Source organism: Canis lupus, chromosome X (assembly GCF_011100685.1).
Source record: "Canis lupus familiaris isolate Mischka breed German Shepherd chromosome X, alternate assembly UU_Cfam_GSD_1.0, whole genome shotgun sequence".
NCBI classification, from domain to species: Eukaryota; Metazoa; Chordata; class Mammalia; order Carnivora; family Canidae; genus Canis; species Canis lupus.
In genome coordinates this window covers 50,343,367-50,370,739 of record NC_049260.1, presented here as the reverse complement: position 1 = coordinate 50,370,739, position 27,373 = coordinate 50,343,367, and the positions used below count along the sequence as shown (strand labels likewise).

Genomic DNA, 27,373 nt, shown 5'->3' with positions numbered 1-27,373 from the left:
TTCTTCTCAAGCGCACATGGAACTTTCTCCAGAATAGACCACATATTGGGTCACAAATCGGGTCTGAACCGATACCAAAAGATTGGGATTGTCCCCTGCATATTCTCGGACCATAATGCCTTGAAATTAGAACTAAATCACAACAAGAAGTTTGGAAGGACCTCAAACACATGGAGGTTAAGGACCATCCTGCTAAAAGATAAAAGGGTCAACCAGGAAATTAAGGAAGAATTAAAAAGATTCATGGAAACTAATGAGAATGAAGATACAACCGTTCAAAATCTTTGGGATGCAGCAAAAGCAGTCCTAAGGGGGAAATACATCGCAATACAAGCATCCATTCAAAAACTGGAAAGAACTCAAATACAAAAGCTAACCTTACACATAAAGGAGCTAGAGAAAAAACAGCAAATAGATCCTACACCCAAGAGAAGAAGGGAGTTAATAAAGATTCGAGCAGAACTTAACGAAATCGAGACCAGAAGAACTGTGGAACAGATCAACAGAACCAGGAGTTGGTTCTTTGAAAGAATTAATAAGATAGATAAACCATTAGCCAGCCTTATTAAAAAGAAGAGAGAGAAGACTCAAATTAATAAAATCATGAATGAGAAAGGAGAGATCACTACCAACACCAAGGAAATACAAACGATTTTAAAAACATATTATGAACAGCTATACGCCAATAAATTAGGCAATCTAGAAGAAATGGACGCATTCCTGGAAAGCCACAAACTACCAAAACTGGAACAGGAAGAAATAGAAAACCTGAACAGGCCAATAACCAGGGAGGAAATTGAAGCAGTCATCAAAAACCTCCCAAGACACAAGAGTCCAGGGCCAGATGGCTTCCCAGGAGAATTTTATCAAACGTTTAAAGAAGAAATCATACCTATTCTCCTAAAGCTGTTTGGAAAGATAGAAAGAGATGGAGTACTTCCAAATTCGTTCTATGAAGCCAGCATCACCTTAATTCCAAAGCCAGACAAAGACCCCGCCAAAAAGGAGAATTACAGACCAATATCCCTGATGAACATGGATGCAAAAATTCTCAACAAGATACTGGCCAATAGGATCCAACAGTACATTAAGAAAATTATTCACCATGACCAAGTAGGATTTATCCCTGGGACACAAGGCTGGTTCAACACCCGTAAAACAATCAATGTGATTCATCATATCAGCAGGAGAAAAACCAAGAACCATATGATCCTCTCATTGGATGCAGAGAAAGCATTTGACAAAATACAGCATCCATTCCTGATTAAAACTCTTCAGAGTGTAGGGATAGAGGGAATATTCCTCGACATCTTAAAAGCCATCTATGAAAAGCCCACAGCAAATATCATTCTCAATGGGGAAGCACTGGGAGCCTTTCCCCTAAGATCAGGAACAAGACAGGGATGTCCACTCTCACCACTGCTATTCAACATAGTACTGGAAGTCCTAGCCTCAGCAATCAGACAACAAAAAGACATTAAAGGCATTCAAATTGGCAAAGAAGAAGTCAAACTCTCTCTCTTCGCCGATGACATGATACTCTACATAGAAAACCCAAAAGTCTCCACCCCAAGATTGCTAGAACTCATACAGCAATTCGGTAGCGTGGCAGGATACAAAATCAATGCCCAGAAGTCAGTGGCATTTCTATACACTAACAATGAGACTGAAGAAAGAGAAATTAAGGAGTCAATCCCATTTACAATTGCACCCAAAAGCATAAGATACCTAGGAATAAACCTCACCAAAGATGTAAAGGATCTATACCCTCAAAACTATAGAACACTTCTGAAAGAAATTGAGGAAGACACAAAGAGATGGAAAAATATTCCATGCTCATGGATTGGCAGAATTAATATTGTGAAAATGTCAATGTTACCCAGGGCAATATACACGTTTAATGCAATCCCTATCAAAATACCATGGACTTTCTTCAGAGAGTTAGAACAAATTATTTTAAGATTTGTGTGGAATCAGAAAAGACCCCGAATAGCCAGGGGAATTTTAAAAAAGAAAACCATATCTGGGGGCATCACAATGCCAGATTTCAGGTTGTACTACAAAGCTGTGGTCATCAAGACAGTGTGGTACTGGCACAAAAACAGACACATAGATCAGTGGAACAGAATAGAGAATCCAGAAGTGGACCCTGAACTTTATGGGCAACTAATATTCGATAAAGGAGGAAAGACTATCCATTGGAAGAAAGACAGTCTCTTCAATAAATGGTGCTGGGAAAATTGGACATCCACATGCAGAAGAATGAAACTAGACCACGCTCTTTCACCATACACAAAGATAAACTCAAAATGGATGAAAGATCTAAATGTGAGACAAGATTCCATCAAAATCCTAGAGAAGAACACAGGCAACACCCTTTTTGAACTCGGCCATAGTAACTTCTTGCAAGATACATCCACAAAGGCAAAAGAAACAAAAGCAAAAATGAACTATTGGGACTTCATCAAGATAAGAAGCTTTTGCACAGCAAAGGATACAGTCAACAAAACTCAAAGACAACCTACAGAATGGGAGAAGATATTTGCAAATGACATATCAGATAAAGGGCTAGTTTCCAAGATCTATAAAGAACTTATTAAACTCAACACCAAAGAAACAAACAATCCAATCATGAAATGGGCAAAAGACATGAACAGAAATCTCACAGAGGAAGACATAGACATGGCCAACATGCATATGAGAAAATGCTCTGCATCACTTGCCATCAGGTAAATACAAATCAAAACTACAATGAGATACCACCTCACACCAGTGAGAATGGGGAAAATTAACAAGGCAGGAAACAACAAATGTTGGAGAGGATGCGGAGAAAAGGGAACCCTCCTACACTGTTGGTGGGAATGTGAACTGGTGCAGCCACTCTGGAAAACTGTGTGGAGGTTCCTCAAACAGTTAAAAATAGACCTGCCCTACGACCCAGCAATTGCACTGTTGGGGATTTACCCCAAAGATACAAATGCAATGAAACGCCGGGACACCTGCACCCCGATGTTTCTAGCAGCAATGGCCACTATAGCCAAACTGTGGAAGGAGCCTCGGTGTCCAACGAAAGATGAATGGATAAAGAAGATGTGGTTTATGTATACAATGGAATATTACTCAGCTATTAGAAATGACAAATACCCACCATTTGCTTCAACGTGGATGGAACTGGAGGGTATTATGCTGAGTGAAGTAAGTCAGTCGGAGAAGGACAAACATTATATGTTCTCATTCATTTGGGGAATATAAATAATAGTGAAAGGGAAAATAAGGGAAGGGAGAAGAAATGTGTGGGAAATATCAGAAAGGGAGACAGAACGTAAAGACTGCTAACTCTGGGAAACGAACTAGGGGTGGTAGAAGGGGAGGAGGGTGGGGGGTGGGAGTGAATGGGTGACGGGCACTGGGTGTTATTCTGTATGTTAGTAAATTGAACACCAATAAAAAAAAAAAAACAAAAAAAAAAACAAAAAAAAACAAAAACAAAAGAAAAAAATAAATAAATAAATAAAACTAGTGCAAAAAAAAAATAAAACAGGTAATACAATGCCTTTAAAAAAAAAAAAAGAGCTAGTATCTAAAATCTATAAAGAAATTATCAAACTGAACACCCAAAAAAAACAAACAATTCAGTCAAGAAATGGAAAGAAGACATGAGCAGGCATTTTTCTAAAGAAGTCATACAAGTGGCCCACAGACACATGAAAATATGTTCAATATCACTAGTTTTCAGAGAAATACAAATCAAAATCACAATGAGATAACACTTTACATCAGTTAGAATGGCAAAAATTAACGAGACAGGGAACAACAAATGTTGACAAGGATGTGGAGAAAGGGGAATGCTCTTACACTGTTGGTGGGAATGCAAGCTGGTATAGCCACTCTGGAAAATAGTATGCAGGTTCTTCAAAAAGTTAAAAATACAGATATAGTGAAACAAAGGGGAACTTGCACCCCTATGTTAATAGCAACAATGTCCACAAAGCCAAACTGGAAGGAGCTGACATGTCCTTCAACAGGTAAATGGATATAGAAGATATGGTATATATTTGCATATATATACATTTGCTTATATATACATTAGCATATATATTGGTGTATATATTTCCTTATATATACATATATATGCTTATATATGCTTATATATTTGCATATATACATTTGCTTTATATACATTTGCATATATAAATAATGAAATATTACTCATCCATTGGAAGTGATGAATACCCACCATTTATATCAATGTGGATGGCACTGGAGGGTATTATACTAAGTGAAATAAGTTAATCAGAGAGACAATTATATGATTTCATTCATATGCAGAATAGAAGAAATACTGCAAAGGACCTTAAGGGAAGGGAGGGAGACAAACCACAAGAGACTCTACACTCTGGAAAATAAAGTGAGGGTTGCTGAAGGGGAGATGGGTGGGGGGTTGGGGTAACTGGGTAATGGGCATTAAGAAAGGCACAGGATATTATGATCACTGGTGTTATATGCAAGTAATGAATTATTGAAATGAATTATTAAAAACTATATCTGAAACTAAGTATGTACTATATGTTGGCTAATTGAATTTAAATTAAAAAAGAACTATTGTTCAGCCATCAATACAATACAACTATTGCTCAGCCATACAATACAATACAATACAATACAATACAATACAATACAATACAATACAGCCATCAATACAATACAATACATCAATACAATACATCTTAGTATTTGGTAAGATGTGGATGGAACTAGAATGTATTATACTAAGTGAAATTAGTTAATCAGAGAAAGACAATTATCATATGAGTTCGCTCTTAGGTGGAATTACAGAAACAAAGCAGATGCACATAGGGGAAGAAAGGGAAAAGTAAAATAATATGAAATCAGAGAGGGAGACAGACTCATAAGATATTTCTTATTTCTGAAACTAATACACTATATGTTAATTAATTGATTTTAAATTTAAAAAGTGGTGCAGTTTCATTCTTTTGCATGTTGCTGATCAGTTTTACCAAAACCATTTGTTGATACATATTGTTGATATATATGTTTTATAATATTCAGAACATAGTTCTTTCAACTCTGCTTTGGTTTATTCCTAGGTATCTTATTATTTTTAGTGCAATTATAAATGGGATTGTTTTCTTACTTTCTCTTTCTGCAGCTTTATTATTGTTATGACCATGCCACAGATTTCTGTACAGTCATTTTTTATCTTGTGACTTTGCTGAATTCATTTATCAGTTCCAGCACTTGATTGGTAGTCTTTCAGGTTTTGTATGAATTATATCATGTAATCTGCAAATAATGAAAATATTACTTATTTCTTATGAATTGGGATGTGTTTTATTTCTTTTTGTTGTCTGATTGCTGTGGCTAGGACTTCCAGCACCATGCTGAATAAAAGTGGCAAGAGTGAACATCCTTGTCTTGATCCTGACCTTAGAGGAAAAGCTTTCAATTTTTGCCTATTAAGTATGGTGTTAGCTGCATGTTGTTCATATGTCAACTTTAGTATTTTGAGGTATGTTCTCTCTAAACCTACTTTGTTGGAGGTTTTTATCATGAATGAATGTTGTAGTTTGTCACATGCTTTTTCTGCGTGTATTGAAGTAATCATTTGTTTACTAACCTTTCTTTTATTAATGGTATTATCATATTGATTTGTGTATATTGAGTCACTCATGCAGCTCACTTGATCATGGTGAATGATTTTTTAAAATGTATTCTTGGATTTGATTTGCTCATATTTTGTTGAGGAGTTTTGCACCTATTTTCATAAGAGGTATTGGCCTGTAGTTGTCTTTTATTTGTTGTATCTTTATCTGGATTTGGTATCAGGGCAATGCTGACCTTATGGAATCCATTTGGAAGTTTTCCTTCCTTTTCTATTTCTTAGGATAGTTTGAGAATAAATGGAATTAATTCTTTAAATGTTTGGGATTTGCCTGTGAAGCCATCTGGGACTTTTGTTTGTGGAAGGTTTTGTTTTGTTTTGTTTTGTTTTTCATTACTGACTAAAATTCTTGGTGGTTACTGGTCTGTTCAAATTTTCTATTTCTTCCTATTTCAGTTTTGGTAGTTTATATGTTTCTAGAAATTTATCAATTTCTTCTAGCTTGTCCAATTTGTTGGTATATAGTTTTGATAATATTATTTTTAAATTATATTTCTGTTGAGTTGGTTATTTCTCTTTTATCATTTGTAGGTTTATTTATTTGAGTCCTTTTTTTCGTGATAAGTCTGGTTAACTGGTAATTTTAAACAGTGTTTCCTTAAAATCCAGGTTTGCTTGTTCATTCCTTCACATTCTCCATTGCCACCCCATACTTCTTCTTGGCCCAACCTAAGTCACATGGTCAATATTAAACCAATCACTGTGGCCAGGGGAATGGTGTACTCTGACCAGTGCATCATATATCCATTCATCTAATAGAGGAGAAAGTGGGATGAGCTCTATTACAACCATACAGAAAATCTAAATTCTCTATGGTATGTTACGCTACCAAAGCTATAGTTTCTTATGAAAAATAAAGACCTAAATTAGTTACAATAGGTAAAGCTTAATTTAATTTAGGTATGTAAAGCATAATGCTTAATAAAAGTCCAAATTATCAGGTTATTCATTAGGATGCTTCAAGTGCCCAGCATAAAATATTGCACTATTCAGTTATTTTTTTTTAATTTATTTTTTATTGGTGTTCAATTTACTAACATACAGAATAACCACCAGTGCCCGTCACCCATTCACTCCCACCCCCCGCCCTCCTCCCCTTCTACCACCCCTAGTTCGTTTCCCAGAGTTAGCAGTCTTTACGTTCTGTCTCCCTTTCTGATATTTCCCACACATTTCTTCTCCCTTCCCTTATATTCCCTTTCACTATTCAGTTATTTATTGAACTAATAGTTATTGAGGACTTACACTATGTAAAGAAATGCTGTAATTGCTATGGAGAAATAAAAAGTAAATAAATAAGACAAGCCATTCTCTCACACAATTTACAATTAGCTGAAGGAGAAACATATATATTTCTATAATAAGAAATTATGAGGACTGATGGAATTAATCATATGATACCATAATACAGATTCTATACAGATTTATCATACTTTGCACATTAGTTATTTTCTTGGGTCATTGCATATAAAACAACATTTACATATTGATTCTTACTGTTAGTGAACTTCTATTAGGACTTCAGGGTTGTATATTTACAGGAAATATTTTGGCTTCAGGGTGTGCATGCACACACATACACACAAACAAACACACATGTATCAGAGGAATTTAGAGATCATGAACCACAGTGGTGGTCCATTTTGCCTGCACATTATTGCCTGCTATTAGAGGCACCAGGGGTGCATTTAAGAAAATATCAAATGTTTGGAGTCCATCCTCAGAGATTCTGACTTAATTAGTGAGGGATGGTGTTGGATATTTTTTTAATGTTCTCCCAAGTGATTCTAATGTGTAGAAAGTACTTATCTAGTCTAGCCATTTCATGTTGCAATTGAAGAAAGTGAGACTCAGAGAAAATATGTAATTTGCACAAGATAATATTAGATAGAGTCCTGCTTGCCTGCTTCCTAATCTACATATTTTGAAGATAATTTTATCTTTGTTTTTCAATCTCTGTACATTAAATTCTCTGACATTATCTTTTATAAGAAATGTAAGTAAAAGTTGGGGAGGGGACTTTCTTATACCACAGACAAAAATAAATTCAAAATGGACTAAAGATCTAAATGTGAGACCTGAAACACCATAAATATCCTAGAGGAGAACACAGGCAGTAACCTCTTTGATATAGGCCGTAGCAAATTCTTTCTGGATATGTCTCCAAAGGCAAGGGAAACAAAAGCAAAAATAACTATTGGAACCACATAAAAATAAAAGGCTTCTGCACACAAATCAACAAAAATAAAAGGCAACTGTGGCACCTGGGTAGTAAGGTTTGTTAAGCATCTGACTCTTGGCTTTGGCTCAGGTTGTTATCTCAAGGTCATGAGATTGAGCCCCATGTTGGGCTACATACTCAGCATAGAGTCTAAGTTTCTCCCTTTCCCTTTGCCCCTCCCCCCTGATTGCTCTCTCCCCCTCTCCCTCAAGTTATTTACTTTAAAAAAGTTTTAAAGTAAAAGGCAACCTATGGAATGGGAGAAGATATTTACAAATGACATATCTGATAAAGGGCTAGTATCCAAAATATATAAAGGAATTTTAAAACTCAACACCCAAAAAAACAAATAATTCAGTCCAAAAAATGGGCAGAAAACATGAAGAGATATTTTTCTAAAGATGACATACAAATGGTCAATAGCCAAATAAAAAGAAGCTCAACATTACTCACCATCAGAGAAATATAAATCAAAACTATAATGAGATATCACTTCAACCTTCAGAATAGTGAAAATCAACAACATAAGAAAGAACAGGTGTTGGCAAGGATGTAGAGAAAACAGGACCCTCTTACATTGCTAGTAAGAATGCAAACTGGTGCAGCCACTCTAAAAAACAGGATGAAGCTTCCACAAAAAGTGAAAAATAGAACTACCATATGATCCAGCAATTGCACTACTAGGTATTTACCCCAATAACACAAAAATACTAATTCAAAGGCATACATGCACCATGTTTATAGCAGCATTATCTACAACTGTCAAATTATGGAAAGAGCTCAAATGTCCATCAACTGGTGAATGGATAAAGAAAATATCAGCCATAAAAAAAGAATGACATGGATGGAGATAGAGAGTATTATGCTAAGCAAGATAAGTCAGTCAGAGAAAGAAAAATACCATATGATTTCACTCATATATAGAATTTAAAGGGGAGCCTGGATGGCTCAGCAGTTTAGTGTCACCTTCAGCCCAGGGCATGATCCTGGAGACCTGGGATCAAGTCCCACATCGGGCTCCTGCATGGGGCCTGCTTCTCCCTCTGCCTGTGTCTCTGCCTCTCTTTCTCTGTGTGTATCATGAATAAATAAATAAAAATTTTAAAAAGAATTTTAAAACTAAATAAATGAGCAAAGGAGAACGAGAGAGAAAGAAAGAGAGAGAGAAAGGCAAACCAAGAAACAGAGTCTTAACTATAGAGAGCAAACAGATAGTTACCAGAGGGGAGGCAGGTGGAGGTATGGGTTCAATAGTTGATGGGGATTAAGGAGTGTACTTGTGATGAGCACCAGGTATTGTATGGAAGTGCTGATAACCATAATTCTGAAACTAATGTTACACTGAATGTTAATTAACCAGAATTTAAATAAAAACTTCAAAAAATTTTGGGCAAGGAACAAAGTGGATCATTATATATTACTGTGTTCCCCAATCACCCATCCTTAAAGAAGAGTACACTGCAATTTAATAACTGAAAATAGAGTTTTTGAAGAAGAAAATGTGTGTTCCAGAGGGTCTGTCTTCTGCTTTCTTCTCTCAATACACTCTAAGTGGTCCATCTTCTCCCATGGCTTCAATTATGTCATACATCCCAATGAAACCCAAATTTCCAGCTCTGACTACTCCTCTCACATATATTCAGATACATACAACCATTTGTAATACACACACACACACACATATATATATATATATATATATATATATATATATATATAATCAGTGGTACTCACTGAGGGGTAATTTTGCCCCCACAAAGGACATTTAGAGATGTCTGGAGTTATTTCTGTATCATGACTTGGGGAGGTTTTATTGACACGTAATGGGTAGAAACCAAAGATGCTGCAAAACACTGTAAAATGTACAGAAAAGCCCCATACAATGAAGCATTATCTAGCCTGAAAAGATCAGTAATACTGAAGTTGAGAATCCCTGAGGTATACCAAGCTAGGATTCTCACAAACACATTAAAAGCAACATGCTCCAGTGTTATCTCGTATTCAAACAAAACCCATTTTGGAAATTGTTTTTCTTATTTTCATTTTTGGATTATCCATTGCTGTTGAAGCCTTCATATCCTTAGTATTTCTTAAACTCTTCTCCACTCCCACCTCTAATGGCTGCATTTGCCAAGGTTCTTCATACCTTATATGAACTATTAGTCTACTAGTGGGTATGGAGAACAGCACTTCATATTCTGACCTTGGATATCTTTGCATCCTCATCTCCTGTGACCAAAGCCATTACTCTGTGCTTCAGGAATCCAAATCACATATAATTCTCTCAAGGTTTCACTCTATTTCTTGACTCCTAACTTTGTACAATTCTTTTTTCTGCCTGAATTGTTCATTTCCTCCTTGCTCCCACACTCCCACTTCACCTACTTATTAAGACCAAGTTCAATGTTGTTTCTGGAAAAATGTCCATATTGCCCTACATCTGCAAAGATTTAACTACCTTCTTCTCGGATTCCCCATGATATAACCTCTTGGCCTCAACTATATTATTTAATATTCTGCTCTTAGTTGTTTACATATCTGATTTCCTCATGATATTTGAGCACTATGATGTCTGTCTGTGTGTGCCAGGATGTATAATACATTTTATAAAAGACCTAGCACAATTTTGGTATTAAATAAATAAATAAATAAATAAATAAATAAATTAGATATGGGATATATATATGCCATATATATACATATATATATATTCGATTTGCCAACATATAGTATAACACCAAGTGCTCATCCTGTCAAGTGCCCCCCTCAGTGCCCATCACCAAGTCACCCCATCCCCCGCCCACCTCTCCCCTTCCACTACCTTTTGTTCCTTTCCCAGAGTTAGGAGTCCCTCATGTTTTGTCACCCTCTCTAATTTTTCCCACTCCTTTTCCCTCCATTCCCCTATAATCCCTTTCACTATTTTTTATATTCCCCATATGAATGAAACCATATAATGATTGTCCTTCTCCAATCGACTTACTTCACTCAGCATAATACCTAACAGTTCCATCCACGTCGAAGCAAATGGTGTGTATTTGTCATTTCTAATGACTGAGTAATATTCCATTGTGTGTGTGTGTGTGTGTGTGTGTGTACCACATCTTCTTTATCCATTCATCTTTCGATGGACATCGAGGCTCCTTCCACAGTTTGGCTATTGTGGACATTTCTGCTATAAACATGAAATTGAGAAAGACACAAAGAGATGAAAAAATATTCCATGCTCATGGATTGGAAGAATTAATATTGTGAAAATGTCTATGCTACCCAGGGCAATTTACGCGTTTAATGCAATCTCTATAAAAATACCAGACTTTCTTGAGAGAGTTGAAACAAATAGTCTTAAGATTTGTGTGGAATCAGGAGATGAAGACAGAACCGAAGCTGGGCACAGGCAGTGGACACGGTCCCGCTGAGAGCCAAAGATGGCAGTGAAGGTATACTCAATGTCCGTCACCAGTGATAACCTAAGTTGACATGATATGCTGGCCTGGATCAATGAGTCTCTGCAGCTGAATCTGACAAAGATTGAACAGTTGTGCTCAGGGGCTGCCTATTGTCAGTTTATGGACATGCTATTCCCTGGCTCCACTGCCTTGAAGAAAGTGAAATTCCAGGCTAAACTAGTTCATGAATACATCCAGAACTTCAAAATACTACAAGCAGGTTTTAAGAGAATGGGTGTTGACAAAATAATTCCTGTGGACAAATTAGTAAAAGGAAAGTTTCAGGACAATTTTGAATTTGTTCAGTGGTTCAAGAAGTTTTTTGATGCAAACTATGATGGAAAAGACTATGACCCTGTAGCTGCCAGACAAAGTCAAGAAACTGCAGTGGCTCCCTCCCTCGTTGCTCCAGCTCTGAACAAACCAAAGAAACCTCTCAGCTCTAGCAGTGAAGCTCCACAGAGGCCCATTGCAACACACAGAACTACTGCAACCCCTAAGGCTGGCCGGGGTGTGGTGCGAAAGAATCCTGGTGTGGACAACGGGGATGATGAAGCAGCTGAATTGATGCAGCAGGTCAATGTATTGAAACTTACCATCGAAGACTTGGAGAAAGAGAGAGATTTCTACTTTGGAAAGCTAAGGAACATTGAATTGATTTGCCAGGAGAACGAAGGGGAAAACAGCCCTGTGTTGCAGAGGATCCTGGACGTTCTCTATGCGACAGATGAAGGCTTTGTGATACCTGATGAAGGGGGCCCACAGGAGGAACAAGAAGAGTATTAACAGCCTGGACCAGCAGAGCAACATCTGAATTCTTCACTCCAAATCATGTGCTTAACTGTAAAATACCCCCTTTTATTATTCTTAGAGAACTCACTGGTTTCTTTTCATGAGCAAACAGTACCTCTTCTTAAAGTGCACTTTGCAGAAGTTTCACCCCTTTTCCAATGAGTTTGAGTTAGGAGCTTTTACCCTGTAGCAGAGCAGTATTAACATCTAGTTGGGTCACCTGGGGAACAGAGAGGCTGACCATGGGGCTCACTGTGTGGATGCTGGTAACACTCGCTGCTGGAGAAGGTGCTTTTATGTCATACACTGAGGTGGAGTCCTCAGTAGAGAAATGTAAAGACTGATTTGAATTTTAAGCTAATGTGAAATCTTGGCAGAGAACGTTTTAATAAATAAATGCCTTAAGAGTAAAAAAAAAAAGATTTATGTGGAATCAGAAAAGACCCCGAATAGCCAGGGGAATATTGAAAAAGAAAACCAGAGCCAGGGGCATCACAATGCTGGATTTCAAGTTGTACTATAAAGCTGTGATCATCAAGAAAGTGTGGTCCTGGCACAAAAACAGACACATAGATCAATGGAACAGAATAGAGAACCCAGAAATGGCCCCTCAACTCTATGATCAACTAATATTCCACAAAGCAGGAAAGACTATCCACTGGAAAAAGGACAGTCTCTTCAATAAATCGTGCTGGGAAAATTGGACAGCCACGTGCAGAAGAAAAAAAACTAGACCATTCTCTTATACCATACCCAAAGATAAACTCAAAGTGGATGAAAGATCTAAATGTGAGACAAGAATCCATCAAAACCCCAGAGGAGAACACAGGCAACACCCTTTTTGAACTTGGCCACAGCAACTTTTTGCAAGATCCATCTATGAAGGCAAGGGAAACAAAAGCAAAAATGAACTATTGGGACTTAATCAGAATAAAAAGCTTCTGCACAGCAAAAGAAACTAAAAGACAACCTACAGAATGGGAGAAGATATTTGCAAATGACTTATCAGATAAAGGGCTAGTATGCAAGATCTTTAAATAAGTATTAAACTCAACAGCAAAGAAATAAACAATCCAATTATGAAATGGGCAAAAGACATGAACAGAAATTTCACCAAAGAAGACATAGACATGGCCAACAAGCACATGAGAAAATGCACTTTGAATGTAAAGCATTAAAAGTCTGCTGAATCAGCACTGGATAAGACTGAAGGGTGAGTGATGTGATACCTTGGTCACCATCCTTAAAGAGGCAGCCGCCTAAGCAGAAAGGCAAAATAGAAATAACATTTTGCAAAATGCTTGGTGGCAAATGGGAAACAGATATATTCATACTGACTTCAGAACATGTTGGGGAACTTCTCTGAAAACAACGGATCTGGCAGGGGCCATTTTCTTCCCCTATATTCAGCATAAACACAGAGCCACCTGCAATAGGCAAGGCTGCACAGACACTTGCTACCTAACCTACTAGCAGTATGACAAGCCCATGAGTTCTCCTGAGGACTAGAAAACTCCAAGCCTGCTAGCCTAGGCCTTGGGCTCAGGGTAAATTTTGTTAAAGGTGCTCACCTGCTGTAGCTGCTGGGCAGATCTGCCATACAATATCCAGCTGTGCAACTATACCTACCTTTATGCCCTTTGCCCAGCTGCTGACCCAGCTGCCCTACTACACCATACCCATCCATGCACCCCCATGTAAATTTGCATCAACACTCCGCTGCATTTCCTCAGCCTTTGTCACACAATGCACCCAGTTCCCATGTGAACAAACACTGCTGTGAGGCACATAGCCAGCTGTTGCACATCACCCAGGTGCATTCCCATTCCCATTGTGGGCCCCAGCTGTTCCCAGCCATTGTTATGTGCCACACCTAGCCTCATGCCCCCAGCAGCATTGACACACAGCTTTGAGCTACTTCAGTGCTGAGGGGATCTAGCATAGGACTAGTGGTCCCATGAAATTTTGCAATAACTGCTTTCCTACTCCCAAGTTCCCCAGCAGGCATGTCCTATCAGGGATGGCCTGCCTGAGTCCCATTAACACTATAGAGAGAAATCACAGCCCACATCAGGCAGAGAATCAGTGCAGAGGGCTGCACTTATAGCAAGAATTGACTCAGATATAACAGCAGGGCATAAGAAGCACACAAAGAGTACCCTCCTGAAGTGCTAAGATCTGGTAAAGGGGGCACACGGCACTGCAGTTACACTCCAGGACTCTTCTTCATAAAGTCACTACTTTCAAGAGTAGAAGATATATCTGACTTTCTTAACACACAAGAAATAGACACAGAAAGAGATACAAAACGAGAAGAGAGAGAGAGAGAGAGAGATCTATCCTAAATGAAAGAACAGGACAAACTCATGGCCAAATATCTAAGCGAAACAGGCATAAGTAACATGTCTGATAGCTAATTTAAAGCAGTGATCATAAGGATACTCACTGGCCTTGAGAAAAGAGTGGAAGACTTGAGAGTGGCATTAACACGGAGATAAGGCATATCATACCAGAAATAAGGGTTCAATAAACAAAATGAGAAACACACTTGATAGAACTAACAGCAATATGGAAGAAGCAGAGGAATGAATTAGTGACCAAGACAGAGTAATGGAAAATAATCAAGCTGAACAGTAGACGGAGTAATTAATTATTCAAAATGAAAATAGACAGGGAACTCAGTGACTCTGACATAATAGCATTCATATTATAGGTGTCCCAGAAAAAAAGGAGAAAAGGGGGCAGAAAATGTATTGAAGAAATAATAGCTGAAAACATCCCTAATCTGGAGAAGGAAACAGACATCCATATCTTGGAATCATAGAGAACCCGCAACAAAATCAACAAAAGCAGATTCACACCAAGATATATTTTAATTAAATTGGCAAAATATCCTTATGAAGAAAAAAATCCTAAAAGCAGCAAGACAATAGAGGTCATTAAGTTATAAGGGAAAATCTTAAGGCTAAGAGGGGATTTTTCAACAGAACTTCTACAAGCCAGATGAAAGTGATTCAAAGTGCTGAATGGGAAAAAAAATGTATCTAGCAAGGCTATCATTCAGAATACAAGGAGAGACAAAGCGTTTCCAAGGGGAAAAAAAAACAAAATAAAAGAGTTGAATACCATTAAGCCAGCTCAATAATAAGTATTAAAAGGGACACATTGAATGGAGAGACCCAAAGTGATAGCATAGAGGTAGGAAACACAAAGGCATTAACAGTAAGTATTTGTATAAAAACTGAGTCAAGGAACTCACAAAAAAAGAATATAAAGTATAACAAATACCTAAAATATGGAGAGGGGAAAAGAATGGATTCAAATGTAAATGACCAAAAACTTAAGATAGACGGTTATATACACAATACGTTATATACAAACCTAATGTTTATATATTAAAAACACTAATAAATATGCAAAGGATAAAGAAAAATCCAAATATATCACTAAAGAAATCCAGCAAACCATGAAGGATAAGAAAATAAAGATCATAGAAAATCTTCAGAAACAACCATGAAACAAACAACAAAAAGGCAATAAATATATATTTATCAATAATTACTTTGAATGTAAATGGCCGAAATGCTAAAAAAAAAAAGGCATAGGGTGTCTGAATGGATAAAAACAAAACAAAACACGCTATAAGATACTAATTTTAGACATAAAGACACTCACAGATTGAAAGTGGGAGGATGGAGGGGCATCTGGGTGACTCAGCCAGTTAAACGTCTGACTCTTGGCTTTGGCTAAGGTCATGATCTTGTGGTTGTGGGATCAAGCCCTATGTCAGACTGTGAGCAGTATGGAGTTTGCTTCAAATTTTCTCTCCCTCTCCTTCTCATTCACACACTCTCTCTCTTTCTCTCTCTCAAATAAATAAAATTTAAAAAAAGAAAGCAAGAGATGTCATGTAAATGTATGTCAAAGAAGACCAGAGTAACAATACATATATAGAACAAAGTAGACTTTAAAGCAAAGACAGTAACAGAAGACAGAGAAGGACAGTATATAATAATAAAAAGAACAATTCCACAAGAAGATAATGACCATTGAAAATATTTATGCATCCAACATAGGAGAAACCAAATACATAAGAGTTAATAAACATAAAAGAAATAATTGATAATAGTATAATAGTAGAGGGCTTTAACACCCCACTTACATAAATGTACAGATCATCTAAACAGAAAATTAACAAGGAAACAATATCTTTGAATGACACACCAGAACAGAATGATATAAGGTAAATACATAACATTCTATCCAAAAAGAGTAGAATACACATTCTATTCAAGTGCACATGGAGCAATCACAAGAATAGATTACATACTACCCTCACAAAACAAATGTCAACAAATTCAAGATGGGAAACATATCATATGTATGTTCTGACCATAATGCTATGAAAGTACAAGTTAACAACAAAAAATCTGTATAGACCACAAATATATAGATGTTAAATAACATGCTACTATAAAAGGAAGGATCAATCAGTAAATAAAAGAAATATAGAGTCCATGGAAACAAATAAAAATGAAAACATAAGAGTAAAAAACCCGTGGCATGCAGCAAAAGCAGTTCTAAGAAGGAAGTCTATACCAATAGATACCTACCTCAAGAAGCAAGAAAAATTCAAATAAATAAACCTATCCCTTTGGAAGAATAAATAGTGTTAAAATGTCTATGCTACACAGAGAAATCTACACATTCAATGCAATCCTTATCAAGATACCATCAATATTATTCACAGAACTGGAACAAATAATCCTAAGATTCGTATGGCATGAGAAAGGACCTTGAACAGCCAGAGGAATGTTGCAAAAGAAAACCAAAGCTGGTGGCATCACAGTGTGGACTTCAAACTGTATTACAAAGCTGTAATTATCAAGACAGTATTATGCTGGCACAACAACAGGCACATTGATCAATGGAACAGAATAGAGGACCCAGAAAAGGACAGTCAACTCTATGGTCAATTAATCTTTGACAAGAACAAGAGAGATTTTCCAATGGAAAAAGCATAGTCTCTTCAATAAATTGTATTGGGAAATTTGTACAACCACATGCAGAAGAAAGGAACTGGACCATACACAACGATAAACTCAAAATGAATGAAAGACCTCAATGTGAGACAGGAATCCATGAAAATCCTAGGGGAGAACATAGGCAGCAACTTCTTCGACCTTGGCCACAGCAACTTGCCAGACACGTCTCCCAAGGCAAGGGAAAGAAAAGCAAAAATGAACTATTGAGACTGCTTCAAGATAAAAAGTTTTTGCACAGCAAAGGAAACAGTCAACCAACCTGAAAAGCAACCTATGCAATGGGAGAAGATATTTGCAAATGACATTTCAGATAAAGGACTAGTATCCAAGACCTCTAAAGAACATATCAAATTCAACCTCCAAACAAACAAACAAAAAAAAACAAATTCAACCTCCAGGTTCAGGGGGCCAGATGGCAGAAGAGTAGGATCCCCAAGTCACCTGTCCTCACCAACTTACCTAGATAACTTTCAAATCATCCTGAAAACCTACAAATTCGGCCTGAGACTTAAAGAGAGAACAGCTGGAATGCTACAGAGAGAAGAGTTCGCACTTCTATCAAGGTAGGAAGATGGAAATAAATAAATAAATAAAAAGCATCCAGTGGGGGAGGGGCCCCGTGAGGAGCCGGAGTAAGGCCGAGTGGCTAGTGCCTCCAGGACAGGAAAGCCCAGTTCCAGAGAAGCAGGAACTTTACCAATCTTCCCGGATGGAAAGGCGTTCGCAGGAAACTCGGGCAGGAAGCCAAGAGGGCCAATGGAGCCCCCAGGTTCCTGGGGTCACTAACAGAGGAAGTGCACCCCGAGGGAGAACGTGCCACACACCGCGGGCTGAGCTCCATAAAGGGCTGTAGCGTGGGCCTAGCGGGGCCCCGGAGCAGCCCAGGTGGCAGCTCCTTCCCAAGGCGGCTACCCGTGGAAGGGGCTGTGCAGACCTGAGAGAAGTACAGGCAGCAGCTCCACACAGAGGGGGCTGTGCGGTCCGGGAGCGTGATTTCAGTGGCACAGGCTGGGGCCCAAAGTGCTGGGGACACAGCCCAGGATCCAGCGCTCCCCATGGTACAGGCAGAGGCCTGGAGGACACAGGACAGCAAGGACTCTCCTGCTGCTGGGTGGCACCAAGCTGTGCAGATGAGCAAACCCCCCCCCCGCCATATCCAGGCCACTGCAACTGGGACACTGCGGGAGTTACTGCTGGAGCTGACTCCAGGACTGGAGAGCTGGCTGCCAGGACTATTATTGTTCCTCCTGGTGTCATCTTTTGCCTGAGACTGAGCAGGGCTGCCCGGAAGCAAGGGCCTCACAGGATAAACAGCTGCGACTGAGCCGTACTCCTGGCAGGATCAGGGCAGTTCCCCCAGGTACACACAACTGAGAATCAGCACAGCAGGCCCCTCCCCCAGAAGACCAGCTGGAAGAACAGGGGAAGAGGAAGTTCTTGACCAAGCAGCACTGGAAAGCTGCAGGGAGAAGTCGAGGGACTTACAATATATAGAATCAGGCAATACACTCCTTGTTTTCTTGTTTTTTGTTTGTTTCCCCCCCTTTTTTCCTCTTTTTCCTTCGTTTTCCAGGACAACTTGTTTTTAGCCACTCTGCACTGAGCAAAATGACTAGAAGGAAGAACTCACCACAAAAGAAAGAATCAGAAACAGTCCTCTCTCCCACAGAGTTACAGAATTTGGATAACAATTCAATGTCAGAAAGGCAATTCAGAAGCACAATTATAAGCCACTGGTGTCTCTGTAAAAAAGCATAAAAGATTCAAGAGACTTCATGACTTGCAGAATTTAGATTTAATCAGGCCGAAATTAAAAATCAAGTAAAAGACATGCAATCCAAACTGGAGGTCCTAATGATGAGGGTTAATGAGGTAGAAGAACGAGTGAGTGACATAGAAGACAAGTTAATGGCAAGGAAGGAAGCTCAGGAAAAAAGAGAAAAACAATTAAAAGATCATGAGGAAAGGTTAGGGGAAATAAATGACAGCCTCAGAAGGAAAAATCTACATTTAATAGGGGTTCCAGAGGGCGCCAAAAGGGACAGAGGAAGAGAAAACATATTTGAACAAATCATAGCTGAGAACTTCCCTAACTTGTGGAGGGAAACAGGAATTCAGATCCAGGAGATAGAGAGATCCCCCATAAAATCAATAAAAACTGTATAACACCCTGACATGTAATAGCAAAACTTGCAAATTCCAAAGATAAAAAGAAAATCCTTAAAGCAGCAAGAGACAAGAGATCCCTAAACCTAACAGGGAGAAGTATTAGGTTAAGAGCAGACTGCTCGACAGAGAACTGGCAGGCCAGAAAGAGCTGGCAGGATATATTCAGGGTCCTAAATTGAAAGAAACTGCAGCCAAGAATACTCTATCCAGCAAGGTTCTCATTCAGAAGAGGAGACATAAAGAGCTTCCAAGATAGGCAGAAACTGAAAGGATATGTGACCAAAAAACCAGCTCTGCAAGAAATATTAAGAGGGACTTTGTTAAAGGAATAGCAAGGCCAAGGGAAACAATCCACAAAAACAGGGACTAAATAGGTATTAAGATGACACTAAATTCATATCTTTCAAAAGTAACTGTTAAGTTTAATGGGCTAAATGATCCCATCAAAAGGCGCACGGTTTTAGAGTGGATAAAAAAGCAAGACCCATCTATTTGCTGTCTACAAGAGACACATTTTAGACCCAAAGACACCTCCAGCCTGAAAATAAAAGGTTGGAGAAACACTTACCATTCAAATGGTCCTCAGAAGAAAGTTGGGGTAGCCATCCTCAGATCAGATAAACTAAAGTTTATCCCAAACACTGTAGGAATTGAGATGAAAGGGGGAAACTATATCATACTACAAAGATCTATCCAACAGGAGGACCTAAGATTTCTGAATATTTATGCCCCAATGTGGGAGCTGCCAAGTATATCAATCAATTAATAACCAAAATAAAGACATACTTTGATAATAATACACTTTTACTGGAAGACTTGAACACAGAGCTTTCCGTAATTGACAGATCTAAGCACAACATCTCCAAAGAAATAAGAGCCTTAAATGATACCAGACGGATTTCACAGATATTTACAGAACTTTACATCCAAATGCAACTGAATACACATTCTTCTCAAGTGCACATGGAACTTTCTCCAGAATAGACAACATACAGGGACACAAATCAGGTCTTAACCAATACCAAAGGATTGGGAACATCCCCTGCATATTCTCAGACCATAATGCCTTGAAATTAGAACTAAATAACAACAAGAAGTTTGGAAGGACTTCAAACACATGGAAGTTAAGGACCATCATGCTAAAAGATGAAAGGGTCAACCAGGAAATTATGGAAGAATTAAAAAGATTCATGGAAACTAATGAGAATGAAAATACAACCATTCAAAATCTTTGGGATACAGCAAAAGCAGTCCTGAGGGGGAAATACATCGCAATACAAGCATCCATCCAAAAAGTGGAAAGAACTCAAATACAAAAGCTAACCTTACACCTAATGGAGCTAGAGATGAAACAGCAAATAGATCCTACACCCAGCAGAAGAAGAGAGTTAATAAAGATTCGAGCAGAACTCAAAGAAATTGAGACCAGAATAACTGTGGAATACATCAACAAAACCAGGAGTTGGTTCATTGAAAGAATTGATAAGATAGATAAACCATTAGCCAGCCCTATTAAAAAGGAGAGAGAAGGGATCCCTGGGTGGCGCAGCGGTTTGGCGCCTGCCTTTGGCCCAGGGCGCGATCCTGGAGACCCGGGATCGAATCCCACGTCGGGCTCCCGGTGCATGGAGCCTGCTTCTCCCTCTGCCTCTCTCTCTCTCTCTCTCTGTGACTATCATAAATAAATAAAAATTAAAAAAAAAAATAAAAATAAAAAGGAGAGAGAAGACTCAAATTAATAAAATCATGAATGAGAAAGGAGAGATCACTACCAACACCAAGGAAATACAAACGATTTTAAAAACATATTATGAACAGCTATACGCCAATAAATTCGGCAACCTAGAAGAAAGAGACGCATTCCTGGAAAGCCGCAAATTACCAACACTGGAACAGGAAGAAATAGAAAACCTGAACAGGCCAATAACCAGGGAGGAAATTGAGGCAGTCATCAAAAACCTCCCAAGACACAAAAGTCCAGGGCCAGATGGCTTCCCTGGGGAATTCTATCAAATGTTTAAAGAAGAAACCATACCTATTCTACTAAAGCTGTTTGGAAAGATAAAAAGAGATGAAGTACTTCCAAATTCGTTCTATGAGGCCAGCATCACCTTAATTCCAAAACCAAAGACCCCACCAAAAAGGAGAATTATAGACCAATATCCCTGATGAACATGTATGCAAAAATTCTCAACAAGATACAAGCCAATAGGATCCAACAATACATTAAGAAAATTATTCACCATGACCAAGTAGGATTTATCCCTGGGACAGAAGGCTGGTTCAGCAGTGGTAAAACAATCAATGTGATTCATCATAGCAGCAAGAGAAAAAACAAGAACCATATGATCCTCTCAATAGATGCAGAGAAAGCATTTGACAAAATACAGCATCCATTCCTGATCAAAACTCTTCAGAGTTTAGGGATAAAGGGAACATTCCTCAACATCTTAAAAGCCATCTACAAAAAGCCCACAGCAAATATCATTCTCAATGGGGAAGCACTGGGAGCCTTTCTCCTAAGATCAGGAACAATACAGGGATGTCCACTCTCACCACTGCTATTCAACACATAGTACTAGAAGTCCTAGTCTCAGCAATCAGACAACAAAAAGACATTAAAGGCATTCAAATTGGCAAAGAAGAAGTCAAAGTCTCCCTCTTCACAGATAACATGATACTCTACTTAGAAAACCCAAAAGACTCCAGCCCAACATTCCTAGAACTCATACAGCAATTCGGAAGTGTGGCAAGATACAAAATCAATGCCCCGAAGTCAGTGGCATTTGTATACACTAACAGTGAGACTGAAGAAAGCGAAATGAAGGAGTCAATCATATTTACAATTCCCCCCAAAGCCTAAGATACTTAGGAATAAAGCAAACCAAGAAAGTAAAGGATCTATACCCTAAAAACAACCGAACACTTCTGAAAGAAATTGAGGAAGACACAAAGAGATGGAAAAATATTCCATGCTCATGGATTGGAAGAATTAATATTGTGAAAATGTCAATGTTATGCAGGGCAACTTACACGTTTAATGCAATCCCTATCAAAATACCATGGAATTTCTTCAGAGAGTTAGAACAAAGTGCTTTTAGATTTGTGTGGAATCAGAAAACACCCCGAATAGCCAGGCGAATTTTATTATTATTATTATTATTTTTATTGGTGTTCAATTTACCAACATACAGAATAATCCCCAGTGTAGCCAGGGGAATTTTAAAAAAGAAAACCATATCTGGGGGCATCACAATGCCAGACTTCAGGTTGTACTACAAAGCTGTGGTCATCAAGAAAGTGTGTTACTGGCACAAAAACAGACACATAGATCAATGGAACAGAATAGAGAATCCAGAAGTGGACCCTCAACTTTAGGTCAACTAATATTCGATAAAGGAGGAAAGACTATCCACTGGAAGAAAGACAGTCTCTTCAATAAATGGTGCTGGGAAAATTGGACATCCCCATGCAGAAGAATGAAACTAGACCACTCTCTTTCAGCATACACAAAGATAAACTCAAAATGGATGAAAGATCTCAATGTGAGACAAGATTCCATCAAAATCCTAGAGGAGAACACAGGCAACACCCTTTTGAACTTGGCCACAGTAACTTCTTGTAAGATACATCCATGAAGGCAAGAGAAGCAAAAGCAGAAATGAATTTTTGGGACTTCATCAGGAGGAAAACTTCTGCACAACATAAAACAGTCACCAAAAGTAAAAGAAAACCTAGAGAATGGGAGAATATATTTGCAAATGACCTATCAGATAAAGGGCTAGTATCCAAGACCTATAAAGAACTTAGTAAAGTCAAAAGACAAGAAACAAACAATCCAATCATGAAATGGGGAGAAGACATGAACAGAAATTTCACCTAAGAAGAAATAGACATGGCCAAGAAGCACACGAAAAAATGCTCTGCATCCCCTGCCATCAGGGAAATACAAATCAAAACCACAATGAGATACCACCTCACACCAGTGAGAATGGGGAAAATTAACAAGGCAGGAAACCACAAATGTTGGAGGGGATGTGGAGAAAAGGGAACCCTCTTGCACTGTTGGTGGGACTGTGAACTGGTGCAGCCACTCTGGAAAACTGTGTGGAGCTTCCTCAAAGAGTTAAAAATAGACCTGCCCTACGACCCAGCAATTGCACTGCTGGGGATTTACCCCAAAGATGCAGATGCAATCTGCCTCCCGATGTTTCTAGCAGCAATGTCTACAATAGCCAATCTGTGGAAGGAGCCTCGGTGTCCATCGAAAGATGAATGGATAAAGAAGATGTGGTATATGTATACAATGGAATATTACTCAGCCATTTTAAATGACAAATACCCACCATTTGCTTCGATGTGGATGGAACTGGAGGGTATTATGATGAGTGAAATAAGTCAATCGGAAAAGGACAAACATTATATGGTCTCATTCATTTGGGGAATATAAATAATAGTGAAAGGAATAGAAGGGAAGGAGAAGAAATGGGTAGGAAGTATCAGAAAGGGAGACAGAACATGAAGACTCCTAACTCTGGGAAATGAACTAGGGGTGGTGAAAGGGGAGGAGGGCGGGGCGTGGGTGTGAATGCGTGATGGGCACTAGGTGGGACACTTGACGGGATATGCACTTGGTGTTATTCTGAATGTTGGCAAATTGAACACCAATAAAAGATAAATTTATTATTAATAAAAAAAAACAAATGCAACTGAATACACATTCTTTTCAAGGGCAGATGGAACTTTCTCTGGAATAGACCACATACTGTGTCACAAATCAGGTCTAACCGTTACCAAAAGATTGGGATTGTCCTCTGCATATTTTCAGACCATAATGCTTTGAACGTGAACTCAATCATGAGAAGAAATTTGGAAGAATCTCAAATACGTGGAGGTTAAAGACCATCCGCGTAAAAGATGAAAGGGTCAACTAGAAAATAAGAGAAGAATTAAAAAGATTCATGGGAACTAATGAGGATGAAGATACAACCATTCAAACTCTTTGGGATACAGAAAAAGCAGTCCTGAAGGAGAAGTACATCACAATACAAGCATCCATCAAAAACCTGGAAAGAACTCAAATACAAAAGCTAACCTTGCACCTAAAAGAGCTGGCAAAAGAACAGGAAATAGATCCTACACCCAGCAGAAGAAGGGAATTAATAAAGATTCGAGCAGAACTCAATGAAACAGAGACCAGAAGAACTGTGGAATAGATCAACAAAACCAGGAGTTGGTTTTTGAAAGAATTAATAAGATAGATAAACCATTAGCCAGCCTTATTAAAAAGAAGAGAGAAAAGACTCAATAAAATCAAGAATAAAAAAGAAGACATCGCCACCAATATCAAGGAAATGCAAACTATTTTTTAATAATAAATTTATTTTTTATTGGTGTTCAATTTTCCAACATACAGAATAACACCAGGTGCTCATCCTGTCAAGTGCCCACTTCAGTGCCTGCCACCCAGTCACCCCCACCCGCCACCCACCTCCACTTCCACCACCCCAAGTTCATTTCCCAGAGTTAGGAGTCTTCCATGTTCTGTCTCCCTTTCTGATAGGAAATGCAAACGATTTTAAAAACCTATTATGAGCAGCTATATTCCAATAAATTAGGCAATCTAGAAGAAATGGACACATTTCTGGAAAACCAAAAACTACCAAAACTGGAACAGGAAGAAATAGAAAACCTGAACAGGCCAATAACCAGGGAGCAAATTGAAGCAGTCATCAAAAACCTCCCAAGACACAAAAGTCCAGGGCCAGATCGATTCCCTGGGGAATTCTATCAAACGTTTAAAGAAGAAACCCCAGCAGAATCTGATTTTTCTTTTTTACCATACCTATTCTACTAAACCTGTTTGGAAAGATAGAAAGAGATGGAGTACTTCCAATCTCATTCTATGAGGCCTGCATCATTTTAATTCGAAAACCAGACAAGACCCCACCAAAAAGGAGAATTATAGACCAATATCCCTGATGAACACAGATGCAACCATTCTCAACAAGATACTAGCCAATAGAATCCAACAGTACATTAAGAAAATTATTCACCATGACCAAGTAGGATTTATCCCCGGGATGTAAGGCTGGTTCAACACTCATAAAACAATCAATGTGATAGATCATATCAACAAGAGAAAAAACAAGAATCCTATGATCCTCTCAATAGATACAGAGTAACCACTTGACAAAATACAGCATCCATTCCTGATCAAAACTCTTCAGAGTGTAGGGATACAGGGAAAATTCCTCAGAATCTTAAAAGCCATCTATAAAAAACCCACAGCAAATATCATTCTCAATGGGGAAACAGTGGGAGCCTTTCCCCTCAGATCAGGAACAAGACAGGGATGTCCACTCTCACCACTGCTATTCAACATAGTATTAGAAGTGCTAGCCTCAGCAATCAAGCAACAAAAAGAAATAAAAGGCATTCAAATTGGCAAAGAAGAAGTCAAACTCTCCCTCTTCGCAGATGACATGATAGTGTACATAGAAAACTCAGAAGACTGCACTGCTATATTGCTAGAACTCATACAGCAATTTGGCAATGTGGCAGGATAAAAAAATCAATGCCCAGAAATAAGTGGCATTTCTATACACTAACAATGAAACTGAATAAAGAGAAATTAAGGAGTCAATCCCATTTACAATTGCACCCCAAAGCATATCATGTCTAAGAATACACCTAACCAAAGAGGTAAAGAATCCATACCCTAAAAGCTACAGAAAACTTCTGAAAGAACTTGAGGAAGACAGAAAGAGATGGAAAAATATTCCATGCTCATGGATTGGCAGAATTAATATTGTGAAAATGTCAATTCTACCCAGGGCAATTTACACTTTTAATGCAATCCATATCAAAATACCATGGACTTTCTACAGAGAGTTGGAACAAATCATCTTAGGATTTGTGTGAAATCAGAAAAGATCACATATAGCCAGGGGAATATTAAAAAAGTAAACCATAGCTGGGGCATCACAATGCCAGATTTCAGGTTGTACTACAAAGCTGTGGTCAAGACAGGGTGGTCCTGGCACAAAAACAGACACATAGATCAACGTAACAGAATAGAGAATCCAGAAGTGGACCCTCAACTCTATGGTCAAGTAATATTCAACAAAGCCGGAAAAACTATCCACTGGAAAAAAAATCTCTTCAATAAATGGTGCTGGGAAAATTGGACAGACACATGCGGAAGAATGAAACTAGATCATTTTCTTACACCATACACAAAGATAAACTCAAAATGGATGAAAGATCTAAATGTGACACAATAATCCATCAGAATCCTAGAGGAGAACACAGGCAACACCCTTTTTTGTACCTGGCCACAGTATCCCTTTGGAAGATACATCCATAAAGGCAAGGGAAACAAAAGCAAAAATAGTTTTGGGGACTTAAACAAGATAAAAAGCTTCTGTACAGCAAAAAAAAAAAAAAAAAAAAAAAAAAAAAAACAGAAAGAAAAGAAAAGAAAAAGAAAGAAAGAAACAAACAAACAAAAAATACAGTCAACAAAACTAAAAGACAACCTACAGAATGGGAGAAGATATTTGCAAATGATGTATCAGATAAAGGGGGAGTATCCAAAATCTATATAAAACTTTTTAATCTCAACACCCAAGAAACAAAGAATCCAATCATGAAATGGGCAAAAGACATGAACAGACATTGCACATAGGAAGACATAGACATGGCCAACAAGCACATGAGAAAATGCTCCGCATCACTGGCCATCAGGGAAATACAAATCAAAACCACAATGAGATACCACCTCACACCAGTGAGAATGGGGAAAATTAACAAGGCAGGAAACAACAAATGTTGGAGAGGATGTGGAGAAAGGGGAAGGAACCCTCTTGCACTTTTGGTGGGAATGTGAACTGGTACAACCACTCTGGAAAACTGTGTGGAGCTTCCTCAAAGAGGTAAAATTTGAACTGCCCTACGACCCAGCAATTGCACTGCTGGGGATTTACCCCAAAGATACAGATGCAGTGAAACG

At 38.4% G+C, this 27,373-nt stretch overlaps 1 protein-coding gene and 1 pseudogene across 1 annotated transcript in view; one reads left to right on the top strand and one right to left on the bottom strand.

Moving 5' to 3' along the window:
* The window catches only part of ZC3H12B (zinc finger CCCH-type containing 12B), a 603,410-nt gene that overhangs the window by 323,034 nt on the left and 253,003 nt on the right, over positions 1-27,373 (bottom strand). The window lies entirely within an intron of this gene.
* Positions 11,333-12,565, top strand: LOC480940 (annotated as a pseudogene).